This window comes from Protopterus annectens, chromosome 6.part0, assembly GCF_019279795.1.
Source record: "Protopterus annectens isolate FY-2018-M chromosome 6.part0, PAN1.0, whole genome shotgun sequence".
In the NCBI taxonomy this organism is placed as follows: domain Eukaryota; kingdom Metazoa; phylum Chordata; order Ceratodontiformes; family Protopteridae; genus Protopterus; species Protopterus annectens.
In genome coordinates, this window is record NC_056737.1 from 1,683,951,251 (window position 1) to 1,683,976,513 (window position 25,263).

General features: G+C 39.3%; 1 long non-coding RNA gene across 1 annotated transcript in view; it reads right to left on the reverse strand.

The window, feature by feature from the left end:
* Window positions 1-843: 843 nt before the first annotated feature.
* Window positions 844-25,263, reverse strand: part of LOC122804892 — a 37,027-nt gene continuing 12,607 nt past the window's right edge. The window contains exons 2-3 of the long non-coding RNA XR_006365252.1: window positions 2,006-2,128; window positions 844-1,326 (exon numbers count right to left, since the gene is read on the reverse strand). This is a non-coding gene — a long non-coding RNA (uncharacterized LOC122804892). The remainder of the gene's footprint in view (window positions 1,327-2,005; window positions 2,129-25,263) is intronic.

Consider the following 25,263-nt stretch of genomic DNA (forward strand, 5'->3'; position numbering starts at 1 on the left):
TGAACATGTGGTCCTCTTGTCCACATGTGCCAGAATGAATGACCATTGGATATACTCTCCATCAGACAGCGATTGCATTTTATAAGGAGGACAGGCTTCCTCTTTGGACTTGTTACTGTCTCACATAGAGTTCCAGGAATGCCAGGAGTAATATCACCTGCTGCAATACTTCCTGCTGCCTCTCCTGATGACATTAGGATATACTGCATCTTTGTCTGCTCCTCCCCTACTTGTACTTAGTGACATGAGAGGAGATAGACCACAAGACCAAAAACACATATGCTACAGCTGAAAGTGTGTGTGCCCACCAGTGGAAAAGCTATCCTTTGGCATTCCGATGAATGCCCAGCTGTTCTCATGATATTGTGCACTTTCAGACTATTTGTTTTGTCATCTTGCATTTGCAGCATTAAACACTCTGTGATTCATAGCAGAACCAGTGTTTATTCTGTACTGTGAGTCTTTTATGGTAGGGTCCACTTAGCTGCCTGAGAATTACTATACTTGTTTATTAACTCGGGTATCATCTGTCTCAATTACTTTCACCTGTTTTTGTTAACTAAAACATTAATCTTTCATCAAAGTGATGGAACCTAGACTAACAAAACTAAAGAAATGTTGCCAATATGATGAAATCAAGAAACTACTGCACTGCATACATTTTTAATAGGAGTGTTCAAACATCAGGACAGTAAGATTAACAGGTGCCTTGAAAATATGTTTAATTAGCTACCTCGCAAAACATCTCTCTCATATTAGAACCTGGTGCACTTTTTTCTGTCTGGAATGCATGGGAGGGTAAATAGCCTCATGAGAAACAATAACCCAGTTCTGTATTAGACGTAATTCAAAGCACTTTTGGTTTTATTTTTTTTTTTTACTTCTACATTTTCAGATGGTATTTGTATAGGCATAATATGTTCTTGAACATTTACTGCATTTATTAGACTTCTTGGTGTTTTTTTCATCTGGTTGAATGAAACGCACAATCATGATTTGCCCCGCAAAAATAAGGATTTATTTTTTAATGAAGCATGATTGATAGTAAGGAAGCCATTTGTGTTTTTAAATCTCCTCCTTATTTTTGTTGTGAAGGTTTTCCTTACCATGCCTGTTGTTTGACATGCCACTGCTGATGAGTGCCAGATGTATATGGAATGAGATTACAAAACGCTATTGTAGTCTACGTTTTCAGTTCAATCCATGCTTGTGATTCGTTCCTCACAGAAACAGTTCTCCTCTCCCTCTCATTAAGTTACTGATTATTTTCACTGATGAGTCCTCTTAATAAAAGTCTCATGGGAACTGAGGGGAAATTATATGTTCCTGTAATGGGTGGGTAAAACAAAATCAGTGAATACACATTTATAATCAGAAACAAAAATTTTGTTTGTTAACCAAACCAAAACAATAATTCAAGACAGAGAATGCAACGATTATGTTTCCAATTAACCTGATGAAATATACAGCATGATTACTGCCTAATGAAAGCATATTTGAATAACATATTTATGTTTCTAATTTGAAAAGATTCATTTTAATTTTTTTTTCAATGCTGTAAATGACACAGATAATTTTCTAGAAGCATTTCTTGAAAAAAGTCACATTTTCTGAATCAATATCATGCTATTGCCTATTTATTTTATCTAGCTGAAGTTTCTATTAAAATGTGGTACTGTGTGAAACAAAAAATACTGGGTCTGGTAACTTATAGGAACTGCTTCCCAGAATTCATGTTTTCTAGCTCCACACCTGTGAGTTACAATTTAAGTTCTTGACATCCCAAACTAGAGTTCCTTTTACTACAATAGGCAAGATATTTTACCTGGCCCATTGCTATTAATACCTCCACTGTTTGTAAGAGTTATTTCATTAAAACAGTATGTTTCCCATGTTACACACGAGGACATTTCTTCATTTTGCACCAAGAGAACTTCTCTGTTGTTAGCCTTACTCACCCCCATTCACATTTTTTGCTCTGAACATTAAAGAAGCCTTTGCTGACCTGACAGCCTTAATGATTTTAACATGTTGTCATTATGTTTTCCATCCCTTCAAAGTATCAGTATGATCCTCGAGCGAGCTGTACGTGTCATTGATTTACTTCGCTGGACTACGTTGATTCCATCTACATAGTAAAAGAAAATGAATTGTGAAATGCTAAGTCATCGAAGCAGGGTCTCAGTAACTACAGGAAGGTATGACATCGTCATTTATATACTGGCCATCACCGTCCTTATGAACTCTACAGTACTCCCTCTCAAATCACATTGCTTGCAAAACTTCACAAGATTTTGATATTTCACATTTTATTTTCATCTCTACTAAGTCTCCTGCATATTGTACCCACCATGCATCTGTCACAGTGCATATCATACCTGCTGTATATCTCTCTGCTATATTGTCTGCATGTTATACCTATTGTATATATTTGTACCACATCACTTGCTTATATTACCAAAAATATTATCTCTCTACCGCATTCTCTCCATTTCACACCTGTTGTATATCTCTGACAAATGGTTTCCTTTCAAGCTCATCTGAAATTTTCGCTGTAAATACAGTTAATTCTTATAAGCAACCATAATAACCATCTATCCATTGAGTGGTCTGAATGGAGTAATTACTGCATATGGCAATCCAGCTACAGCTTTGAAAGTATCCATAGTTTAGTATACACATATGCTATGTAGCCTGATTAACTGTATTTTGCATGTGAGTGTATAAGGTGCAAGTTGTCTTGCTAAAGACAAGGTAGAAACAGAGCATTTCAACATTTGTTAGACACTTAGTTCCATTGATGCCCTATAGAATCATGTCGCATGCAGTTTAGTTTATGAAATGGTGCTACTGTCAGGCTTTTTTCTTTGTCGTGTTATTAACACCACACCTTTCGGCCACCTAACCTGGACCGTAACACTAAAGGTGGAGGTGTGTCCATATTCATTAAGGACATCCATACCTCCAGGCTTGTTGCTCAGCATAATGCATCTGAGATTATCTAAGTGCAACTAGCTCTGGGCAAGACTGCAATCCAAAATGTAGCTTGCTACAGATCCCCCACCATGCCCCAAGATTCCCACTCCTCATTTCTTGATACACTGGAAAATATTAGGGTACAACCTAACACCCTAATTATGGGCGATTTCAATTACTCCACCATTAACTGGGAAAACTACTCATGTACCAACTCTTTTGCTCAATGTTTGCTGGAATTCATAAATTCCAACACCTTGGATAAACTTATCCACACCCCCACCAGGGGCAGAAATATCCTAGACCTGGTCATTACCAACATGGGCGACCGGTGTTCCACACCAAAGGTCATTTCCTCGTTGGTCAGATCCGAGCACAAGCTAATCACCCTACACATCCACATCATGCCCCCACCCCCCCATTAGGGAAACCACAGTAAAGAATTTCTCCAAATCCAGCTTCACGCTTCTTAAGACAGATGTGGCAAGCTTCACAACACCCATGCAGACGAACAATAGAGGTATGACTGCTGAATCCTACACAAATGCACTTTATAAGCAATTACACGAGTGCGTGGATCGTGCTATCCCAAACAGACCCAAGATGCTATCCTCCAAAAAAAAGGAACCCAATCTGGTGGTACCCTTAAAATGGGAGGATGCTCTCTGATAACTTGTGTTTGAACAGAGGAACTAGGCAGGGACGTCTTCTTTCCCTTTTGTTATTTGTTTTAAATTTAGAGCCATTGGCAAAGAAAATAAAGGAATCTTAAGTTCAATGATTTCATTGGTATGGTAATCAAGAAAAGATGACTTTATTTGCAGATGATATTATTTTGTCCCTGATAAATCCAGAAAATGGCATCTCACTATTTTAGAACATTATGAGACAGTCTCAAGTCTTTTCAGGATATAAAATTAATGAAGACAGAACAAATGCCATAGCTGTAAATTATGTATCCATGCAAAATTGGCTCAGCAATACTCATATTCATGGGAACATGGCAAGATGAAGTATTTAGGAGTTTGAGTTAAAACAGTTTCTTAATGATATGTGGAAGAGACATTTGGACTGCAGGCTAGAGACAGCCTTCCCTACCAGGGATTGGTATCAGAGTACAAGCAAAGAGAAAGGGATAAAGGAATCTTAAGTGAAGGATCTGCTCTGTAGATTTTTAGTTGAATGTAAGACAGAGGTTGCTGTTCAAAATGATAATTAGTAGGGCATATAAAATAGTGCACAATAACAATGAGGGACAATCAGAGAAAGTTGGAAAATATTGGGAATAGAGAGACTGGAAAAGCAATTTACAAAACAACAATGGGAAGACATATGTAAGGCTGCCAAGGATGCAACAAAGTGTAGAAGGTTTAGGATTTTTGCGTGGAAGTATTTGCATATGTATTTATATACCCCAAGCAGATGTCAAAGAAGTTTTCCTCTGTTAGACTTAAAATGTTGGAGGTGTGATGGGGAAGAAAGAGGTAACTGGGAGCATACATTTTGAGAGTGTAGTGAGTTGCCAGATTTTAAAAACTCCATGCAGAGTACTCTGTCAGAAATATCGAGTTACCAAATTGCTGTAATTAAGGCAATGATTCCTTTGAGCTGGACATAGGATCTGAATTGTCTAGACACAGGAAGGCCTTGTTGTGTTTAATTCTGTTGGCTGACAAGCAATTACTATAAGATGTAAATCAAAGTCTAAACCAACTATATTTGAAGTATTGAAGAGATAATAGAAATTGAAGAGGAATCTTTAGAAAAGAGAAGGAGTAAACTACATAGAAATACATGGAAATTGTGGGAACAGTGCATGCAGAATAATGTTCAGGAGGAGGAATTATGTTTAAGGGAAGGCAGGAACTGAGAAACTTATGTTGGGCCAATGACAATTATAAGGAAAGAAAAGATGCAGTATATAATGTATGTAAAATGAAAAAAATACTAATATTGTTTTTCTTTTCTGTTGACTTACATTTGCCATGTCTTAAGGGATAATTTAAATAAGTACTCAAAAAAAAGACTTCCAATATGGAAAGAGAAGGTTAAGATGCTCTTGCCTTGGCCCCATAAATCAGTGCAAAATCCAGCATTTGAAAAGGAGAAAACAAGATATACTGGTACCCAATGAAAATTAGAAAAGTGAGAATCAGTGAATTTCACAAAATACCAGCTACATTAGAGCAAGGAGAAGGACAGAGAAAGCTTATATCACTGTAGAAGATACTACAGCAGAAGAGGCCTCGGTAGGTGAGAGAAGAGGCTTGGCATCTTACTCTACTGGAGAGGATGCATCCCCACAAAATGAACTTCTGCAACTGGTGCTAAGAGACATACAAAAAATAAACAGCACACTAGATTAATTTGTGGACAGGACATGTCATCATAATATGTAGGTGGATCAGACTTTATTGGATCACTCCTATCAGCTGACATCCTTACAGCTTAATGTTGCTTTATAACAGAGATTTGCAATCATAGAGACAAGTATGAGGCACCCCTGGAGAAGCAAGTAGGTATAAACGACAGGACAAGGAGGAAGATGGACTGATCTGGATTCCAGAATACATGGGGGGAAATGATTGTGCTTCCTTTGCTCAACTGCATCTTGCCCTTTTGTCTGGAATTCCTGATGATTCTACTGTTAGAGAACAGGCACACAGCATTCAGTACTATAGATGGAGTACTGAACTTTATTGACCTAGGCACATAAATGTACACTTCAAAGCATAACAGTATAAATGATAAATAATTACCATAAATCTGAATGCCTGGAATAATATATAGAGAACTATTCTGTGTCCACAATGCCAAAAAGAGTGACAGTTTCTCCTGTAACCAAGCTATGTAAACAGCAGAGACTGAAATTTAAGCTTCTGCACCTTGCAATTTTAAAGGGAATGTTGTCTAGTGGCACTAAGAATTTTATGGATTACATGGAGGAGATTCAATGCTTAAAGAGTAGAGAGATGGAGATATTGATAACCCAGTAAAACTGAAGTGAACTGCATTTAGCTGAGAGTGAACCAGAAGCACAGAGAGGGCCAGTAAAGGACCAGAAAAAATGGGACAACTTAGTGATCGTCCAGAAGGTGAACCCAATGCCATTTAGGGAATCATAAGAGGTATGATTTTGAGCAGGTGTACAGACTGTATGGGTGAGTAAAGCAAAGTAAAACAAAGGGGCAGGATTTACATAACATCACACAAATTGAACAACAAAAAGATAATCTATGGGATCTGAATGGAGTGATGATAAAATCAGCAAGCAAAGGAGAGCAGTATTGCTGGAATTTAATTAATCCTCAAGTCTTGGTGAGTATCTTTATGAGATGGACCCTGTTTTTAAAAAAATCTCATGAAGATGACACTGATATATAAACTGTATTTTATATAGCATATATCATGGACAGAAGCAGGTTAAAAATAAAAAAAGACAGCTGGATGCACAAGTCCCAGGATAAGAAAATGTCTGACTCTGGTAGGTGCACTGGTGCCAGGACTGGAGAAAATGACAATGTAGAATCCTCAATACACAGAAACATTCCTACAATGAAATTAGGCCAGGTCAGGGAGATGATGCCCCCCCCCCCCCATTGTAGAAGGAAGTAGTAGTTAACAGAAGTCACAAAAACTGATAGCCAAAAAGGGCCATAAAGAAGACAGAATGGACTATTGAGGATAAGAAAGAAATTATGTATTTTTACTATTATGCAAGAAACCCATAATTTCCAGATAGAAGATACACAAAAAGATTAAAAGAGAAAACAGAGGAAAGAAAAATAATTGCACAAGAAAAACTGCCAAAAGCTTCAAATGCGAATGCGTGTTCATTAATGCAACAGATTCATGAAAAACATTATATAGACCAAGAAACATTGGGTCATTTGGAAAAAACAAGCGACTGAGAAAGTACAAAAATATGAAAAACAAGCCCAACTAATCAATACAAAAAGGCAGCTTTAAAGATATTTGAAGATAAATACAGGCAAAGGCACCCAGATATGGAAAATTTCACAATACAAGAAATAAGATTACAAAGTAGGAAGGTAGAGTAGAAGATTAGTAAAGCAGAAGTTAAACAAATAGAAGCTGAAGTTACGGAATACCCGAAACTGAAGGATTTTGTGTAGAAAGTCTAACACAGCAGGACAGAATAATGAGTCCCCAAGGTAATGAGAAAAAAGGAGAAGTGGATTCATCTCAAGAAGAAATATGCACATAGGAAAGAAAAGTGCAACATTTATGCAAAGGAGAAAACAAAACGAATCAATTAAAAAAAAAGAAAAGGTAGCACCAAATATATTTGAAGAGAAATACAAGCAAAGGTATCTGGATAATGAAAATTTTACAATACAAAAAAAAAAGAGAGAGAGAGAGAAAACAAAGGGGAAAGTGATAAAGAGGACTAGTAATGGAGAAATGAAAGAAACAGAAACTGAAGTTATGGAGTACCTGCAAAGTGAAGGATTTACTGTAGAAATTCCAACTCTGGTAACATCACAGCATGATAGAACAATGAGTCCCCAAATTAAGGAGAAACTGGTGGAACGGGAAGCATCTGATCTACTGCCATATGAAGATACTCTGGAGCTTTCAGCAGGAAAGCAATAAAAAAGTCCAGTCGGAGTTGCACAAGGGAAGGAGCAGGAAACAGTGACAACTCTGACGCATTCAGTGTTGTGGAGTGGTAAGCATGAGTTCTCCAATGAAAAACAATGGATGACATAGGTTGAAGTTGAACAGTATATGCCACAGGAAGATATTCTGGAACTTTCTGTAGAATGTCCACAGGAAAGGGAGAATAAAGAATGTGCCCTCAATTTAGAAGAAAAAGATCTAAAGGAAGAGTTGCTTGATTTAATAGAGATGGTAGACACATTATGATCGATGAAAGAAATAGATTAGAGAAAGTAAATAAGACCCAAAATGTTAGAACTCTGATAAAACAAATGAGCACATCAAACAGGACTAGCAACAGAAATTCATGTGATATAACAGAAGTTAATAGAATGTATTACTGTGTAGCAAGTCTTTCCACAAAAATACAGGACAATAAGGGAAAGGAAGGGAAGAAATCAAATGCCATCATGGAAGTATCAAATAGAGAAAACTATAAAGCAATTAAAACAAGAAGTGTCACTGTTAAAAGAGTATGGAAGAGTGAGCAGATTAACAAAAAGACTTAGAATGATAGATGTGATAAAAGTGGCATGCAGTATTAGAAAGGACCATGATCTACTACCCACTTAGAAGCTATGTAGATAAATATAAAGGAAAAGTACAAAATAAGCACTTCATTGATGAACTAAAAAAGCCTTATGGAGAATTAGGAAACAAAGCAAAAAGAATCGAAATGCTACCAAAAAGAAGAAATAGACACATTCTGGAGGGCTCCCTATCAAATGATCGAAACACGGTTTCCAAGAATACGAAATGATCGACACGTATTGTGTGAACTACGTAAACGCTGAACATCCAAAACAATGAAATATGAAATGTCGAAGTGTTTTGGTTGGCCTTTCTGCGGTATAGCTCCGTAAGGTAAGTGTGCAATAAGTATGGACCTTATAGTAGGGTGTGGGTTAAGGTAAGTGTATAGATAAATAATGTATGTAAGATTTAGTGTAGTGTTAGAAGTAGGGTTTAGTTAAATGTATTTATGTGTATTATTTATTTTGTTAGGGTATATCTCTGTAAGGGAAGTGTGCGGTAGTTATGAACCTTAGGGTTAGGGAGGAGTTAAGGATAGTGCATAGATAGCTGTGTATGTGGGGTTTAGAGAAGGGTTAGAAGTTGGGTTGTGGTGCTTTACTTTAGGATTAGGAGTAGGGTTTGGTTAGTGTATGTATGTGGTTTATTTATTTTGTTTGGGTAGGTGGTATGTAGCGGGTGGTGGGGTTGGCCGACTATGACCGTTCGATGTTTTGAATTTTGCAGTTTAGTGCATTCGGTCTATTTGCGGTTCAATTAATACGTATCGCTCTTTTGGTATTCGCTGAAATGGATTTTTGCAGAACTGATATAGACCCATTCTGGAAAACTATCTATGAAGACCCCGTGGAACACAAGAAAGATGCTGAATGGATAAAAGTAAAAGTAACAGTATGAAGTTCAAATGTACAACATATGAAATTGAATAAAATAACAGCCAGAAAATTGAATTAAAATTAAGAAAAGCTCCTAAATGGAAAATCCCTGGCCCAGATGCAGTACCTAATTTCAGACTAAAAGTATTAACATCTTTACACAAAGATGTATCCATGAGTAAGAACTCCTTGCACGTGCACCCTGAACAGACATCAACCTGGTTAACAATAGGAAAATGATACTAATCCATAAGAGTGAGTCTGCAAGCTATCATAAAAACTATAGACCAATACATTCCTTTCTGAGAATGTATAAACTATATATTGGAATTGATGCTGACAGAGTTTATAGTCATTTAGAAAAACAGTCAATCATGGCAACAGAGCAAGAGGTTAACAAAAATTCATATGGAACAAAGGATCATTTATTGTTAAATTAAGCCATAATGGAGAATTGTAAAAATAAAAAAAATCTAAGTAGGGCATGGATAGATTACAATAAAGCATTTGACAGCATCCCACATTCATGGGTAAAGGAGTGCTTACAGATATATAAGATACACCCTACATTGAGTAATTATATTACAGTGCCATGAAACAGTGACAAACCACTTCGCAGCTAAGCTGTGATAAAGGACAAATTATTAGCCCAGGGATAAAAATTCAAACGGAGATATTCCAGGGTTACTCTTTATCACCGGTGCCCTTTTGTCCCTTAAACCATTAAGCTGTCCTCTTGACATATTATGTCATGGTTGCAATTTGGCTCAAAGATAACATCAAAGTGTAAAGACTTTGCATCTCTTTTTTTTTGTGGATTATTTAAAACTGTATAGTTCAACGGATGAGAAGATGAAAGCACAACTGGAAATAATCAAAATTTTCTCAGATGATATAAATGTCATTTGATCTTGATAAATGTACAAAAGAAATATTTAAAGCAGGAAATCTGCAGTACCAAGAAAATATCAGTCTAGGACAGGAATGTGATATAAAGGGACTTAAGCAGGAGGGAGTGTATACATATTTGGGAACTGATGAAGGATCAAAATTAAAACATGAACAAATGTGAAAAAAAACTCAGTAAGGAATATTTTAGAACACTAAGTACTGTAAAATGTCCTGACATCTAGAAACAATGTTGAAGCAATCAACCAATTTGATCTCCCTGTTCTAACTTACAGTTTTGGGGTGATTGACTGGCCCAAAAAGCCATTAGATCAATTGGACAGGATACAAGAAATTGCCTCATACTTATCAAATGATACTTAAAAATTAGTGTATACCAACATTATATATTCCTTGTTTTGAAAAAGGTATAGGCCGCCATGAAATTGATTACACATATTGATCTGCAATCATATTACTGCATATAAATCTGCTGACCTCACCAGATCCAAACATAATTTAAGTTTTGTAACATGAAGAGAACAAATCTAAGATTACTTCCCTGCTTAGTTTAGCAGAAGCATGTCACATGAGAATGGAAACCAAACCAGAGATAGACAAAAATGGGGCAACAATCGAGTGTGCCCCCCCAAAAAAAGAATATACGAAGAAGAATCAGATGAGAAGGCAAAAATTGTGGAAAAGACATAAATATGGTTTCAAATACAGAAAACTCCTTGAACATCCCTGATATTAAATTGGATGTGATACAAGAATGATTAAGAAAAAATTAATTTAAAGCAAAAGATAAAGGTTAACATCAGCAGCCGAGGATAGCGGACTACATGCACATTGGTTTACAAAGTCCGTTGAACATGTGGGAGAAACAGATGAAAGCAGGTTCTGCGAAACAGAACTGGAAACAGTCACACTTCTTGTTTTTGGGTGTGATACACTAATGTATACTGAAAGGCATAATAATGTGGCAAGACTGTTGCACTGGAGATTGTGAAAGGATTATAATACTGAAGTAGCTGAGAAGCATTGAAAACACGAGCTACAAAGTATTACTTAAAATGCTGAAGTGTACATCACTTGAAATCACTCATTGCCAACAGTCCAGAAAACAGATGCGAGAAAACCAGCTATAGTACTCCATGAAAAGAAGACAAAAGTAGCATTAACAATTGAAATTTCTACAACCAGTGATTAAAGTGTCTTATGTACAAACTGACACAAAGTCATAAAATAGCAGCATTTGCAGGCAGAAAAGGGGGCAATGTGAAAGGACACCCAGGCAGTTCCAATAGTAGTAGGAACAACAGGTCTTATAAGAAAGAATTTATAATTGCATTTAGATATGCTACCAATACATGTAACTACATATGAATTGCAGAAGGAGTCAATTCTGGGCATGTTGTAGGTGCTGTAAAGAGCATTTTGGTGAATATCAAAGACTGAAAGAATATTAATCATATTTTGACTTAGAAATGGTTCATAGGTTCATAGGTAGGTACTAAGCTATCAGCCCTAGGGCTTATACAGGCCTAGCCAAAAAGGTACCCTGGCTTTTGTCACTCAACATTATTATTTTCCTGTGCCACTGTCGAGCAGAGCCACATAAGTGATCCCCGGGGTGAATTTCCTATTTCCCATCCACTCATCAAGATTTTTCTTGAAGAGTGCTAATGAGGAGCTTTGTTTGATATAGACAGGTAGTCTATTCCAGAGTATGGGAAGTCTCTGGGACAGGAATCTATCCCTCTGGCATGTTCTGTTTATTGTGATGACAAGGTTTAGGTCCCTAGAGCATGTAGCTCGGAGGGATTGGGATTTCTTTAAGTGGAGCATGTCCAACAGCTCTGGATTTGACATAGCTTTTTATATTAGGCAGAGATCACCTCTGAGTAGGCGAAATGCGATGGAGTAAAGATGGAGTTTTGAGACGGTCTGTGTAGGGCATCTGTTTGAGGTCAGTAATCCTCTTTGTGAGGTATTTCTGTGGCCTTTCCAGTTGTTGTAGATGTCTTGTGAGGTACATACCAAAAAGGGGCATTGTACTCTATAATGGGTCTAATGAGTGATGAGTAGAGGGAACAATGACCTCTTTTTTTTTGGATGAGAAACCTTTTGTGATGAGGTGTGCCACGTAGAATGATTTCCTGACTACTGTGGCAATGTGATTATCAAAGGAGAGACTACTGTCCACCTGTGTCCCAAGGTCTCTTATCACACTTTTGGTGTTAAGTATACTACTGCCTATGTTGTAGTTCATGGGTACAGAGTTTTACCAAAGGGGATGACAATGTACTTTTTGGCATTGAGCTTGAGGCCATGGCTTTGACACCAGGCATCTGTCTCAGTGAGGCCCTTTTGAAGGATGTCCACATCATTAGGAGTTTTGATTATGGCTCCTAGTTTGCAGTAATCTGTGAACTTCATTAGCCAAAGACCTTCTGTGTTAACCTGTACTTCAGAGAAGTAGATACCAAACAGGAGAGGATCCAGGACTGAACCCTGTGGTACTCCACTTGTCGCTGGTCTGAAGTCGGATTTGGAGTCTGCTACTTTCACTGTGTGGGTTCTGTCAGTGAGCCAGTTGGCAGCACAGCTTGTGATATAGGGATTTATACCTAGTTTAGTGAGTTTATCTATAATTCCAGAGTGGGGGATGGTGTTGCAAGCCTTGGCAAGATCTAGATAGGCTGTGTGAACCACCTTACCCTCGTCTATGGCTTTGGTGACATCTTCAAATAAGTCTATCAGGTTTAGGAGACATGATCTGCCTTTTACAAACCCGAACTGGGTGGGGTCCAGAGTTTGGAGATTACCAATGTCTTTGTTTATAAGTTCCATGATGATACGTTCCATGGTCTTGCAGAACAGGCTCATCAGGCTAATGGGGCGGTAGTTCCCAGGGTCCGTAGTGGCTCCCGCCTTGTGGAGTGGGATAACCATAGCTGGGCATCATTCAGCAGGCACAAAGCCTGAGGTGAGGCTATGATTGAACATGGTACTTAGGTGGGGTGCCAGCTCATTCTGTAGTTCATGTAGCATGCAGCCTGGGATGTTGTCTGGTTCCATGGATGCTGTGTTCTTGGCTTTGGAGAGTGTGGTTTTTACCTGTGCAGCCGTGATTACAGGAACTTTGCATTCTTCTGGTATAGAGATGGGCTCTTTAGGGGGTGAGAGGGGGATAAAGTTAGCACTGAACCTATCTGCCAGGATGTTGGCAATATCAGTTGGGTCTGTATATTTAGTGCCATTGTGCTGTAACTCAGAGAAGATCTGAGTGTTGCCATTGAAATTCTTGACATAGCTATAGAATGCTTTATGGCTGTCTTTAGAATCAGTGGTGATTTTGTTTTTGTAACTAGCTTTGGAGGATTTTATCAGGGATCACAGCTTCTTATTGAGGCTGACCAGGGAGCTCCTCTACTCATGGGATTTTACTCTTTTTTGCAACAGTTTCTTCCTTCTGTTGTACAGTTTGTTTATGGCAAGGGACCACCAGACAGGCTTCCTTTTTTTGGAGGATAGCATCTTGGTTCTGTTTGGGATAGCACGATCCATGTACTTGTCTAAATGCTTATAAAGTGCAATTGTGTAGGATTCAGTAGTCATAAATGTATTGTCCATCTGCATGGGTGTCATGAAGTTCACCACTTCTGCCTTAAGAAACATGAAGTTGGCTTTGGAGAAATTTTTTACCGTGGTTTCCTTAATGGGGATGGGGGCAGGATGTGGATATCTAGGGTAATTAGCTTATGGTCTGATCGGACCAATGAGGCATTGACTTCAGGTGTGGAACACCGGTCACTCATGTTGGTAATGACTAGATCTAGGATATTGTTGCCCTTGGTGGGGGTGTGGATAAGTTGATCCAGTGCATTGGGGTTTATGAATTCCATAAAGCATTGAGCAAAGGAGTTGATACATGAGTAGTTTTCCCAGCTAATGGTAGGGTAGTTGAAATTGCTCATTATTAGGGTGTTTGGTTGAACCCTAATATTTTCCAGTACATCAAGTAAAGAGGGAGTGGGAATCGTGGGGCATGGTGGAGGATCTGTAGCAAGCTACAATTTGGATTGCAGTTTTGCCCAGAGTTAGTTGCACTTGGATAATCTCAGCTGCATTATGCAGAGCAACTAGCCTGGAGGTGTGGACATCCTTAATGAATATGGACACACCTCCGCCTTTGGTGTTCTGGTTCACGTTACATGGCCGAAAAGTGTGGTATGAACCAGGTCTCAGTAACTGCACAGATATCGATGTTCTCCATTTAAGGAGTGCCTCAAGTGAGTACATTTTGAGATTTAGACTTTCAGCATTGAGTAGCATCACCCTCAGTTTTTGCTTGCCTATTCCTGTTATGGTGGTGAATTTGTCATTTGAACCTTGCTTAAAAAAGGCACTATAGGGGCGGCAAGAACCTTAGCCAGTATCCGGAATCCCAGGGGTGACAGGTGCAGGCCATCTCTGGCAAAGCATCATGGTCTGTCGACCATGTCATCCCAGGCAGACAGATACTGGATCCGTTTAGAATGGCACCAGAAACTTAGCCAATTGTTGAAGTCAATCATTTTGTCCTTGTACTGGGGTATCATTCTGGATGATGGCAGATTGCTACTCAGGGCTAGGGTCATACCTGCCTGGGCTACAGTATCAAAGAGCTCTTCCATGTCTCTTTTCACGTAGTCCAGGGAGGTATATCTCAGGCCTTTCACACCAACATGGACAATCAGAGTACTTTTTGTGGAGTGACCTGAGTGCGTGGGTCATGTGGCGGATCTTGGCACCCTACAAGCAGCTGACAGTAACCTTCTCCTTGTTTAGCTTGGTGAGAGGGACATCAGTGTGCCTGACTATAGAGTCACCTATGACTAGTGTGCTGGGTGCGTTGTTTTGCCTTATTGGCTGTGGTTGAGTGGCACACTGAGTCTGTGGGCTATGTGTCATTTGGGTTGTGTTGGGGGGGGGTTGCTTGCATTTCTGCTTTGGAGGTCTCTGTTGCTTGAGCAGATTATTATTGAGAGCCTCCACAAATGTTTTTATGTTTCTATGTGTGGATTTTGGTGGTGCAGGTTTAGTGGGACTATGTGATGAGTGTGGTGTGGTTCAAGTGCTTACCTTCTCCTCTTGACTGTCAAGTTCAGTCTTGGTTGGAGAGAGCTTTACCCCCAGTTTGGCTAGATAAGTGCATCTCTCACAGGTTGTAGTGTTGGATGGTAGGAGGAGAGGGTTGTCTGTGTACATGAGGCAATTTCTACATTGCCCGAGATGCCCAGATTCATCAGATAGACAGGAGAGAACACTGGGAGCTGACCCTTGGACATGCCTGAATAAAAAAATCTATTTTCCTCTACATAAGACCAGACAGGAGGAGAAGGCAACTACACACACCACAAAACCAGCCTCACATAATGCTACCACTCCACTGAATCAAACACATAAACACACAAAGACATACTCGGAGGCTCTGAGTAAAAATTTACCTAAACAGCAGAGGCCTCCAAAGCAGACACCCAAACAACTGCTACCTCAAGACACCCCACAAGCAACACATAAACCACAAAAGCAGTGTGCAAAGCAGTCACAGCCCTTAAGGCCAAATACAACACCAAACATACTTGTCATAGGTGACTCCATAGTCAGACACACTGACGTCCCACTCACCAGGCTGAACAAGGAGAGGGTCACAGTAAGCTGCCTATCGGGCGCTAGAATCCGCCACATAACACAAGCACACTGGTCACTCCATGGCAAGTACAAATATGACACAGTCATTGTCCATGTTGGTGTGAATGACCTGAGACGTACCTCCCTGGACTACATGAAAAGAGACATAGAGGAGCTCTCTGATTATGTAGCCCAGGCAGGTATGACCCTAACCCTGAGCAGTATCCTTCCTTCACCAAGAATGATGCCACAATATAGAGACAAGATGATTAGCTTTAACAATTGGCTTAATGTCTGGTGTCATTCAAAGGGGATCCAGTGTCTGTCTGCCTGGGATGACATGCTTGACAAGCCACGCTGCTTCGCAAGGGACGGTTTGCACCTGTCACCCCTGGGATTCCGGATATTGGCTAAGGCTCTTGCCACCCCCATAGTGCCTTTTTTAGGCAAGGCTCAAATTCTAAACCTACCACCCTAGAAAACAAAAATGGGAAGAAACTGAGGGTAATGCTGCTCAATGCCAGAAGTCTAAATCTCAAAATGCACGCACTCAAGGCCCTTCTCAGTATGGAGAACATCGATGTCTGTGCTGTAACTGAAACCTGGTTCAAGGCTCCTGAGAGCACCCCGGCACTATTAGGTTTTACCTCATATCATGCGTTCCGCCCCAAAACCCGACCACACCACAAAAGGAGGGGGTGTATCCATATTCATAAAGGATACCCACACCTCCAGGTTGGTGGCAATGCACTAAGCTTCGGAAACCATCCAGGTGCAACTAACCATAGGCAAAACTGCTCTACAAATTGTAGCATGCTACAGGCCACCCTCTCAAACTCAGGAAACCCACACAGCCTTCCTGAAGACACTGGAGGGTATAAATGTATCTCCAAACACCATCATATTGGGTGACTTCAACTACCCGAATATAGACTGGGAACATTACTCAAGCCCTAACTTTCTAGCCCAATGGTTCCTGGAGTTCATAAATTCAAATGCCATGGAACAGCTAGTCACTGTTCCCACGAGAGGAGAAAATATACTAGATCTCATTGTCACAAACATGGGGACAAAATGCTCCACACCGGAAGTATATCCCTCATTGGTGAGATCTGATCATAAACTAATCTCACTGGAAATCCACATCCCGCCCCCACCCCAAACAAAAAAAACCATAGTGAAGAACTTCTCTAAAGCAAACCTCACACTACTCAAGACTGGTGTGGTATCCTTCAAGGCCCCTGAGCCAGAGGAAACCACAACCCAAGCTGCGGAAGCCCTTACAAATGCCTTCTATGAACACCTCCAGGACTGCATGGATCAGGCAATCCCAAATAAAACCAAGACTCTTTCCACAAAGGGCAAACGTCCAGTCTGGTGGATCCCAGCCATTAACAAACTTTACAATAAGAGGAGAAAGCTATTACATGATAGAACAAAATCCATAAAAGGGAAGTCACCCCTGATCATTATTAGTAAAAAATACGAGCACTCATAAAATCAACTAAGGCCAATTTTGAGAGAAAAATTGCCATGGATTCAAAGGACAATCAGAAGGCCTTTTTCAGCTATGTTAGGAACCTGGGTGGAAACTCCCAGATATGCTCAGAATTAGTCCAAAATGATACAAAAATCACTGAACCCACAGACATTGCCAACATACTGGCAGACAGGTTCAGTGCAAACTTCACCCCTCTCCCCTAAAGGAGAGATAACTATCCCAGCCGAGTGTAGCCTCCCGGTCATCTCAAATGCACAGGTGAAAGCTGCTCTCTCTAAAGCTAAAAACACAGCATCAATGGGACCGGATGGTGTCCCCGGCTGTGTGCTACACGAGCTAAATGAGGAAATAAACCCGCACATAAGGCAGCTGTTTAATCTCAGCCTTACCACAGGATACGTGCCCAAGGAGTGGCGTACGGCAACTGTGGTCCCACTCCACAAAGGCGCCTCTATGGACCCTGGTAATTACCGCCCATAAGCTTAACAAGTCTAGTCTGCAAAGCTATGGAGAGGATCATAATGGAGCTCATAAACAAAGATATAGGGGACTTGCAGACATTGGACCCGACCCAGTTTGGCTTTGTCAAGGGAAGATCATGCCTTTTGAACTTGGTTGACTTCTTCGAAACAGTCACCAAGGCCATTGATGAGGGAAAGGCAGTCCATACAGCCTACCTTGACCTTGCAAAGGCTTTCGACACAATACCCCACTCGGGTATTGTAGAAAAACTTACCAGCTTAAATGTAAACCCATATGTCACATGATGGGTTGCAAACTGGCTTAAGGACAGAACCCACATGGTTAGAGTTGCTGGAGCTGTGTCAGACTCCAAGCCGGTCACAAGTGGTGTCTCACAGGGCTCGGTCCTTGGCCCCCTATTGTTTGGCATCTACTTCTCAGAAGTACAGGCCAACATGGGAGGACTTTGGCTGACAAAGTTTGAAGACGACTGCAAACTGGGCGCCATAGTGGAAAGTGCATCGGACACGGATATCCTTTAGAAGAGACTCACGGAAACAGATAGCTGGTGCCAGAGCCATGGCCTGAAGTTAAACGCCAAAAAATGTATAGTCATACCCTTCGGGAAAAACAAGGTAACCCCAAGCTACCATAAAGGTGGCAATCCACTAAGCACAGAAGAGGTTATCAGGGACCTGGGGACCCAGGTTGACAGTGGCCTTTCTTTTGACACTCACATTGCTAAAGTGGTTAGAAAGACCTTCTACATTGCCCACCTGATCATGAAGGGATTCACATCCAGATCTAGTGAGGTCATTGTTCCCCTGTACTCTTCACTTATCAGACCAATGATCGAATACAATGCCCCATTCGGGATGTATCTCACCCGACATCTGCAGCAATTGGAGAGACCCCAAAAGTTCCTCACCAAAAGGATAAAGGACTCCAAAATCTGTCATATGCTGCCAGATTGAAGAAACTCCAGCTCTATTCAGTCGCATACCGTCTGCTCAGAGGTGACATGTGCCTGACATACAAGGCCATGTCCAACCCGAATTAATGGACATGCTCCACCTCAAAAATCCAAATCCACCAAAACCACTAGAGCAAGCGACTTAAACCTTAGCACGGATATAAATAGGACGTGCTGGAGGGATAGATTTATCACTCAGAGACTCCCTATGCTGTGGAATAAAATCCCGGTCCATGTGAGGCAGAGCACCTCGCTGACTCTGTTCAAGAGAAATCTAGACCTGTGGATGGGAGATTGTAGGTTTACACCGGGAATCATCTCTGTGTCACTGCTGGACAGAGGCACAACAAACTAATGGGCACAGTATTTTTTCATATAAGGGGTGGCGTAAGCCACAAAAATTTGGGCTAGGCTTATAAATGCCTTAGGGCAGATAGCCTAGTATAAACCTATGAACCTATGAACCTATAAGTGAGGAAAGTGAGTACAAGAGCTGTTTTTCTCTAAGCAAGTGAGGAAAGTAAGTACCAAAACTGTTTTCCTCTAGGTAATGAGGAAGGTTGAGTGCTGTAGTAATTAGTAGATTATTTAATAGGTTTATTGGTGTCCATTCTAATTATAGTATTAGAAACCTAAAAGACTTGATAAAATTAAACCATGGCAAAACTTCTACCGTCAACAATTTATAATGGGATATAATTAGGAAAAGTGGGATATTGCTAATTAATGACTAAAGTGTTGAATCCATCCATCTATCCATAAATCCACTACTAGTAAACTGAGTAGCCATAGCTGAAAAACAATGGCAAACAGTGATGCCATCAGAGCAACAGAAGCATTGCAGAAAGGAAGGGCAAAGCAGCATTTTTCTAGGAAGGCTTGAACGCAATGCAATTTTTACATTCAAGCAAGCAGCTATGATCTGAGAGAAGAGCTAGCAGTTTTTCATGACTGGTTATTTGTAAATAGTTATTGTTTATGTGAGGTGTGCTTTTAAGGGGATATGGTAGGATAAATGAATACAGACACTTGCAGATAATGTAAGGGTGATGCTGGAAGTGAATAAATGAATGATGAAGACTGCAAGAGGGGGAAATCAGGAATCTTAGAACAGAAGAACACCAAAATCAAAATTATACCTATAGAACCTATAGAAAACACTCTTAGAATGTTATTCTGTAATGTAAATGGTTCAGTAGGAACGCAGAGAAGTGAGAGTATATCTCAGTATATACAACAAATCTCCCACAATGTTTTCACCTTGCAGTAAACATACTTCATGGAAGGGAAGCACCAAAGACTGATAAGAGGAAGATGGCAAAAATGAATAGTGGCAGCGTTTAAGGAAGTAGAAAAAGGTGTAACTTTTTTGATCTGCCAGAGCTCTGCCTTTAAAACTGAAGATGAGCTGGCAGAGAAGGAGAGAAGACCAATGGCAATAAATTGGAGGTATCAGAAGAAGAAACTAACCTTAGCCTGGGTAAACCTGATAATAGGAATTGGGATATTATAATTAGAGTCAGATGTAAACAAGAGACTTAAACAGCACATAGTATCTTGACTATGGATTTACAGATGTCAGCAGTATATTCGTGGGGCTCCCACTTCATATGTATGCTTCTGGAGGCACAAGGATGATGGTGAGAATGGATAAGGGGTATATAACCAAATAAATTTGCATGGTATGAAGGAGATATTAGCATACCCTTGGTTATTCTCAGACCATGTCCCTGGTGAAGATAAGGAAGATGTAAGAGAAGAAATAAGGATAGAGAGACACTGAAGAGTCCCATAATATTATTGTTTAAAAAGTGATAATTTTATAAAATTATGGGTGGCATTATTTGAAAAGCGAATTCTTGAGGATCATGGGACCTAGATGGGACAGCTTAGAGGAGTGGGATAAAATAAATAGAAGAAGAGGTAATGAGGAAATAGCAATTCTTACATGAAAGCTTAAATAAATTATATTAGAAAGAGCTAAGACAGGAGAGGATTGAGCATTTAATTGACTAGATTTACATGGTACAAGAGGTAAAGAAGGTAGAATACACATAGTAAACATTACAAAAATTTGCAAAGTTTTATTTAACACTCTATCAATCTGAATTAAATAGGTTGGATACCATGCTATCATCTCCACCTAGCTTATTAGTTCAGCTGCTGACAATCTTTTGGGCTACTGAGACTCCTCTGCTAAATATCAGTGAATGATTTGCTGGTATTAAGACTTATTAGACTTGACCTCCCATAGTTTGGTTTTGTGATGAGTAGACCCTATATTTTTAATCTGGAAAGTTTATTTAAAATGTTTTTACTAGGGTTATAGAGGGTGTAGATGCATCCTGACTTGGCTAATTCCTTTGATACCATTCCTTATACTGGCATCATACAAATGCTTAATGCTTAAGAAAATTGACCTATATTTGGTAACATAAATAGTAAACTGGTTGAAACACTGAACCCACAAAGTGAGTTGCAGGTGCCTCATCAGAAAGTATGAAAGTGACCAGCAGTGTCCCTCCAGGCTCAGTTCTGGAAATTCTCCAAGCAGAGAGTCAAGGCTTCTGGCTAACAAAAATTGCAGATGACTGTAAAATGAGGGTTATTGTTAAGACACCTTATGACATCCAAACTGTCTAGAGTTAAATTAACCTAGCAAACTATCATTGTACACAAAATGGGCAAAAACTAAATTCTAAAAAGAACAGTATCATCAGTTTTGGCAGATGACCCCTCCTGTCATCATACTGTAATCACAACACACATCTACAAAATGAAAAAAAAATAGTTATGGCTCTGGGTACTTGAATTGATATCCCTCTCTTTTTTGACCATAATGTAATAATGGTTGTAAGGTAATCCTTTTATTTAGCACAGCTAAATGCCAAAGGAATATCATTAAGGTCTAAAGAGGTAATCACTCCTTTATAATGAGAATTTTTCAGGTCAATTATCTAGTACAATACTCCCTTTGGGATGTATCTAACTAAACTTATCAAATAATTAGAAATAACCCAAAGGTTCCTAAAAAAAAAAAAAAAGATCATAGCCCTAAGCCTTAGATACCAAGAGATGGTGGAAGCTCTATCTCTTTATTCAGTATCTTATAGACTTTTGAGGGGAAATCTCTAGCCTGCTTATTGTGCCATTAATGCCCAATTATCCTGGGCATTATCCTGGAGCTCCTGTTTCTTTTCAAGTTCAAAATCTCCACCAGTAGTAGAACCAGGTACCTACATCCTCACCATCAGGTAACAAAAACATAAACCGGAGACTCAATATCTTCCTTTAAACATAAACTAAATTACTACAATGGTATCAAAAATCTTACTCTAGGACTGACAGTTATGACCCTCCTGGGGATAGAAAATGAAGCTTGAAGGAGGACATTAGCAAGGCGAGTATGAGACTCAATGGTTTTAGGATATCTGTGAAACTATAAATTTGAAGGATATACAGTGCTTTACCTACTGACTGTCTTTTTATAGAAATTTGTCCATAAAATATTTCTTTGAGAGGTAAAATGTTACCATTGTATAAGAGTAGTTTAAATGTATCTTTGAAATGTCTGAAGGCACAGAATGTATGTAGTTGTGTACTTTGCTTTTACAGGAGCATATACAAGAGTAATTTATGAGTTCTCATGTTCCTTTTAGCTACTTTAAGGACTTTCTCCAATGGTACTGCAGGAGACATTTTTTCTTCTTCAAACTATTGAATCAATAAATAAAGTTAGTTCACTTGTTTTTGTATCATTACTTGTTCTGCTCTCCATCCCTCAGTAATTTATAGGAACTGTTTAGTAGCATTGAGTAAATATCTATTCACTTGCATACTTTTTTGGAGCGTTACATGTTTCTCACCTGAAATAACCACATTTTTCTTTTTAAAGACCATTTATTTAGTACTGTATTTTTAGCAAATATCTGACAAATTTCATGGTATGTCAGTTTTTCTGTGCTTGTTAAAGTAAACATGACAGTCTCATTCTGTCAAAATGTCAGTTTGGTGGGGTGTCTTGGCCACAATACAAGGAATATGTTTGGCCAGAAGGGAAACAGAATACTGAAAAAAATTTAAAAATAATAAAAATTCCACAATGCTATTGCAGCCACTACAAAGTGCCACTCTCATAGTATTTCTTGAGTGATACTTAAATGCATAGTGAATTTCTTGGCCTTTGTCTTTTGCTGAAAATATTTCAGTCCTGCATAAACTATAGCACTAATGTTGATTCCCTGCTGGGTGAAGAAAGTAAACCTATATATTTTTGTCTGTGAGTGATACAGTTGCTTTCTATTTTATCTACTCCATTTTGTTTTCTGTTTTAAGAAATTCGCTTGGACTAGTGTTTCTTTTTTTCTGTGTGACAGAATGACACTTAAATCATCTAGAGTACACATTTTATATGTTTTTTCATTGGTTAAATTGTTTCTTGAGTGATACTTAAATACACAGTGAATTTCTGGGGTTTTTACTTTTTCTGAAAAGATTTCAAGCCTGCATAAACTAAAGCCCTGCTGGTGATTCCCTGCTAGATTTTCTTACATATCCTCCTCTTTGTCGACCTGCTTTTTAAACCTGGTGATCTTTTTGACTGCCCACCCATACTGTAAATTGAGCTTAATAAGCTCCTCCCTTTATACTCTGTTACTGATATCTTAAATTAGTTATTGTCTTTCCTTGTGTTTATATGGAAAAGTGCATTTTGCCTCTGATTGTCTGTTCTACTGACTTACTTGCTTTGAATTCATTATCCAGCTTGCTACTGGATAAAGTTATGTATTTGTACACTCTAGCAAGCACTTGTTTTTCCATCAACAGGTCAGTGACCTTTCCATATAGTGCACTGGGAGGTAGCCTTTTCTGTTTTGGTTGGGGAAACACTGAGACTTCTGCTTGTAGCTTTATTGGCTGGAGGGTTTATTAATCAGCTTATCTTGTTTTTAGTCCCTTTATAAATTCTGCACAGTTGAAAGTCTTTTGACTCATTTATACAAAGAGAAGTTTTTTTTATTGGATACTCACTCTTGTATAAGCTTTTTAAAGTACACTGCTGTATCCATATCTTTAACTTTGTTTGTGGTAGCATTTCATTATGGATACTCCTTTACTGTGTTTTTACATTAAGAGGACTGGGATTATTTATCTAATGGCAGTAGGTATTTATCTGGTCTATCTGAGCTGTGAAGCACACAAAAAGGCTCTAAATATTTTTTGTACTACTCTTATATACTCTGACTGTACTTTAACAATTTTCTAAAAAAACTGTAATGTCTGCTGCTTTAAGTATTTCATTGTACTATATTACATTGTATCTGTTAGTCGTAAAGCTGTTGTAGGTAGTTTGTGCGGCTTTGTTATACTTGGGCTCCAGTCCAGCTATTCCACATTAAGAAGGTGTTTTTCTGCACCCTTGTAGCAGAAATGTGCTGATCTAACCTGTCTGAGTTGGTGATTGCTTGTGGATAGGTTTATCTTGTGCTTTCTTCATTTCTCAGCACCACCAGCACAGTCCTGTCAAATTAACCCATTCCATTCCCTAATAAAACATACAGGAAGAGTTTGCTATCATTGACGGGCAGTTTCCCATCATTTCTCTTGCCAGCCTAATAGACATGGGCATCCTGAGGCAATGTAGCAATTATCTCATGTATACTGTCAACCACTTACTCCTGATTCAAACAAATATTTTATGTGAGAGATGTAGTTACACTATGAAATTGGAAGCAAGACTCTCACATAAGGACAACTCTAATGTCACACAGGTTTTCAGCGCACACACAGCACTTAAGGACATGATGCATAAACCCACATATGTGCAGGTACTCACTAGTAACATACCAAAAGGTAAGTGGGCCTCCCAAATGGAAACCACTTACACACATGACAATGCAAACAGCAACCGTAATACATAATAACACATGCACCAGTTTCTCAACAAACAAGCCCATAAGGTCTAACACCACAAACCCTAATGTATTGGTCATAGGTAACTCCATTATAAGGCACGTGGCTGTTGTGCTCAGCAGTTGGATAAAGAGTGGGTTACGGTTAGCTGCCTGTCAGGTGCAGGGATCTGTCAAGTCATTCAAGCACACAAGTCACTCAGCCGCAAGTACCGGTATGACTCTGTCATAGTCTGTGTTGGGGGTGAATGACTTGAGATGCACCTGACTAGACTACATGAAGAGAGACATGAGTGAGCTCTCAGATTTCATGTCACAGGCAGGTATAAGCCTAGCTTTAAGCAGCTCTCTATCTTCTCCAAGGATGATGCCACAACACAAACAAAAAATGATTGGCTAACAATTGGCTTAACTTCTGGTGTCAGTCCAAGAGCATCCAATATGTGTCTGGGAGACGTAGTTGACAGGTCACACTGCTTTGCCAGAGATGGTCTACACCTGTCTATAGGCTTTCCAATACTGACAAGGGCATTAGCCATCCCTATTGTGCCTTTTTAGGCCATGTCAAAATGACCAACCTTCCAACAAAACAAAATCTTCTTTAGATAAACTCAAGGTACTGCTGCTTAATTCTAGGAGTCTAAACAAGAAACTGCACTCCCTGGAAGCACTCCTCATTTTGCAAGATGCTGATATCTGTGCATTCACCAAGATGTGATTCAAAGGTGAGGTAAGCACCCTGGCTGCGCAGGGCTACAATGGCTTCCATGCATTTAGACC